Raw genomic sequence first — 4,604 nt, 5'->3', positions numbered from 1 at the left:
CGGCGGAGAGGTGCGTCTGGAATGGAAGACCTCACACCACGCGCCGACAAAGAAGGGGCCTTGGCGCGCTCCCGACCAGCGCCCACCATCTTTCAACACCTACCATGACAAACAGTAAACGAAATTAGTACAACATAAAAAAAGACCGACATGAATAATAATATGTGTATCACTTAAGTGTATCATCATCAAGTACAACATAAAAAAAATTAATACCTGACACTACTAATAATCTCGATCAGTATCATCAATAAATGCATAATCATCATCATCACTATAATCAATGACGGGCTCATAGGGTTCAGTGGCATCAACTTCTGGAAGGCCACCTTGACGTAATCGGTCAAGCAATGACAGGTCATCCGCAGCAGTAACCTCTTCTTGTTCCGGCTCTTCTTGTTCCTCCTCTGGGGTGATGTCGGATTCACTGTTGCTGTCTACTTCAATGTTTTGGGGTGAAGTATAGCGGTTCTTGAAACGCTTTTTGGAAAGACGTGTCTCTTGGAAGAATTCTCCTTCATATGTGTCTGGGTTAATGTGAGGTTCATAATCGTCTTCCTTTGGGGGAGATAGTCTAGCACGTGGCGGCACTTCATAAACGACATCCCAACCTTTCAGATTTGGATTAGTTTGGCAGGCCCACGGTAGATAGAATACTTGGGTCGCCTGTTGAGCCGTAATATAGACATCAGGAACATCTAAATGGGTGCTTTGGTTGATTTCAACTAGCCCTATATGTTCATGAGTCCTTCTAGTCTCCTTCTGCTGAAACCAATAACATTTGAAGACTACGACATTCGGTGGGTTTTCACCATAGAATAGAAGTTCATAAATTGCTTCAACTCTCCCATAATACTCGGTACCTCCTTCGCCGATAGCAGATACACAACAATTTGTAGACTTTCGGTCGGCCATAGATAGCTCTTTGCCATAGGTACGAAAGCGATACCCGTTGATGTCGTATTTGTCAAATGAACGGACCTTATAGTCAAAACCATTAGCGACTTGTCTCAATTCGGCGTCCATAGACTCTGAATTAGCCTACAAGTTTAATATGAAAGGATTGTTGCATTACGCACAAATTAGCGAATGAAACGAAATTGTCTAATAGAAATTACCGTTTGTTTGAACCAAGAGATGAAACCAGGATAGCCGCCTCCTTGCTTTGCGAGAAGCTCATACTCTTCGACAGAATCCTTTTGGATCACCGCTCCATACGAGAATAAGGCGACGTATCGACTGTATGAAATATCCAGGAATAAGAGCAGTTCAAAGGAAATAGAAGTTCCGAAACAATGTACCGAGAACTTACTCGATGTACGGCCGCACTTCTATCAGGTTGTTGAAGATATACAACGAAATGGTCCGCCATTGTTCGTTATCCAAAGATACTGGATTTGAAACACTGGCTGGTGCGAGATTCCCTTTGAATAGGCTGAGGTTGGATCCACCCTTTTTAGGGTCGTCAGCATTGTACCGAGGCTTCGATTATGCAAATGATGATTTTTGGCTTCGTAGTGTGCTGTCACGAAGTTTGCCGCCTCCTCAGTGATGAATGCCTCAGCCATCGGTGCTTCAATTCTACGTTTATTTTTACATTTTTGTCGAAGCGTCTTCTGCATCCTCTCAGTTGGGTAGCACCAACGATTTTGCACGGGCCCCCCCAATCTTGCCTCGGTCGGGAGATGCAAAATCAAATGTTGCATTGGATTAAAGAAGCCCGGTGGAAAGATCTTCTCTAACTTGCAGATCAACTCCGGCGCCAACTCTTCCATTTCTTCTAGCACGCCAGGTGATAGTTCTTTCGCGCAAAGAACACGAAAGAAATAGCTGAGTTCTGCCAGTACTAGCCATTCATCCTCAGGGATGAAGCCACGCAACATCACCGGCATTACCCGCTCAATCCATATGTGCCAATCATGACTCTTGAGACCAAATATCTTCAATTTATCAAGACTGGCTCCCCTCTTTAGATTCGCTGCATACCCATCGGGGAACATCAACTGCATTTTCACCCACAAGATAATTTCCCTCATAGCTGGCCTTCCAAGATTGAACCATGCCTTTGGCTTCGTCCAGTTCTGCTTTCCTTTCGGTTCTTTCATGTTTTGTAACGGCCTATCACATAGCGCCTCCAGATCGACTCTAGCCTTAGTATTATCCTTTGACTTCCCATCTATGCCGAACAATGTACCAAAAAGTGCCTCGGCGATATTCTTCTCAGTGTGCATCACGTCGATGTTGTGTGGGCAAAGGAGGTCTTTGAAGTAAGGCAGATCCCATAAGCATGTTTTGTGAGTCCACGCGTGCTTAGAATTATACCCCTTGAAGTACCCTGGACGCTCTGGATCTGGCTCGAGAGCGTTTAACTGATCCAGGGTCTGTTGGCCTGTCAATGCAGGTGGTGCAGAGTTTTTGACAACTCTACCTCTGATGAAGTTCTTCTTGTCTTTCCTGAACTTATGGCGAGGATTCAGGAACTGTCTATGCATGTCGAAGCAAGAAAACTTGCGACCGGCCTGAAGCCAACGAAACTCAAGAGCTCCCTTGCATGTGGGGCACGGGAACCTTCCATGCACACACCAACCAACGAATAGCGCATACGCCGGCAAGTCATGCGTCGAGTACATGTACCAGACACGCATTATGAAGTTCCGTTTGCTATATGCGTCGTATGTCTTGAACCCATTATCCCAGGCTTCTTGCAATTCGTCCTTAAGCGGTTGCATGTACACATTCATATTTTTCCCGGATAGTTGGGCCCTGGAATTATCAACGTCAGGAAAATGTTCTTTCTTTGCATAATCTGTCCGGGGGGGAGATTGAGTAGAAAGACAAATACGGGCCAACGACTGTATTGGGCTGCCGTCATACCAAACACACTGAACCCATCCGTGCTGATGCCGACTCGAGTATGCCTCGGATCTGCCGCTTTGTCAGCATGTAATTCATCAAACTTTTTCCACGCAACACCATCCGATGTGTGTACAATCATCAGATTCCCATCTGCATCTAGTTTGGTTCTTTTGCCCGTTTTGTGCCATGTCATCTGTCTGGCCGTCTCTTCGACCATGAAAAGACGTTGAAGTCTTGGTACGATTGGCATATACCGAAGAACACTAACGGGGATTTTGGTCTGTGTCTTCTCACCCATACCGTTGTCTACCACAACATACCTGGAAGACTTGCAAATGGGACAATAGTTCAAGTCCGCATAGTCAAGCCTGAACAAGACACATCCTTTCTCACAGGCATGTATCTTATCATAGGGCATCTTCAGTGCACAGAGGATTTTGTCTGACTGGTACAGGTTTGCAGGCATTACATGGCCTTTGGGTAGAAAGCGTCCAAATACTGTCATCATTGCATCGTAGCATTCTCTACCCAAGTTGAACTGAGCCTTCAGAGCCATTACTTGTGAGATGGCATCCAACTGACAAAGCTCAGTGTGCTCATGGAGCGGACGTTTTGAAGACTCCAACATTTCATTGAAGGCCTTTGCAGATTCCTCCATCTCCTCGTCTGAATCCCGAGCATCATCGAAGTCTTGCACCATGTTTTCCATCCCGGTACCATGCTCGTCGGTGCGACGACGATCCACCTCAGCTCGGTCACGTTGGGCAGACTCACCATGAAATGTCCACACCGTATAATCGGGCGTAAAACCACTCTTCTGCAGGTGTTTGCACATTTCAGCCTCTGTCCTCTTTTCCCAATTGCCGCACCGTAAACAGGGGCGCCAGGTTTTTCTCTGGCCATTTGCAAATGCGGCTCGCACAAACCCCTTGGTTTTTGTGAACCATTCAGTGCTCCATTTGTTCTGACCAGTGTGACCGGTGTACATCCACGCATGATCACTCATCTTGACTTTCAGAGCTACTAGACACACAACAAATATATATATAATTCACCATGTATATATTCATCAGTTGATCTACTTTGTCAATTTTATTACGTCCATGCAACCTACACTCTAATAGGTAATGATAGGTCCTAATCCCACCCGAGTATGTTTAGATTGGGTTCATTTTCCCATGCTATGCTCCGGATCCTACGCAAAATTTCGGCAGCACCTCCCTGCTGTTCTCCTGATACACGTCTCTGCAATAAACAGAGAGGATGTGTACCCGGAGAACAACAGGGGAGGCACTGACGAAACTTATGCGTCAGATCCGGAGCAAAGCATATGGGAAAACGAACCCAATCTAAACATACTCGGGTTGTCCATGGATATCGTTGGACAATTCGAAAGAATCAAGGTTATAAATATGCAAATGCATGCATATTTATAACTATGACGCTTTCGAACGGGAGACACATATTGGTTACGCATACTGATGATTCAAGACACATATATAGCTAGCTATCAAGTTTCATCGGCACGAACACCGGAACAGAGCAAATAATTAACGGGGGAGGAGGACATGTCATTTGTGCTCACCCACGAACGAAGGGGCAGAGCTCGTCAAACGCACGGCGAGGTCGTCGACCACCAAACCTCGCAGCGATGAAACAACTGCACATTTAAATCTACCCGATCAACACAATTATATATGATGTTTTCATAACAAAATCGAAAAATATATGACCTAACTAATAATTCA

This window comes from Triticum aestivum, chromosome 7D (assembly GCF_018294505.1).
Source record: "Triticum aestivum cultivar Chinese Spring chromosome 7D, IWGSC CS RefSeq v2.1, whole genome shotgun sequence".
Taxonomy (NCBI): Eukaryota; Viridiplantae; Streptophyta; class Magnoliopsida; order Poales; family Poaceae; genus Triticum; species Triticum aestivum.
Note: the sequence above shows the minus strand (reverse complement) of the source record.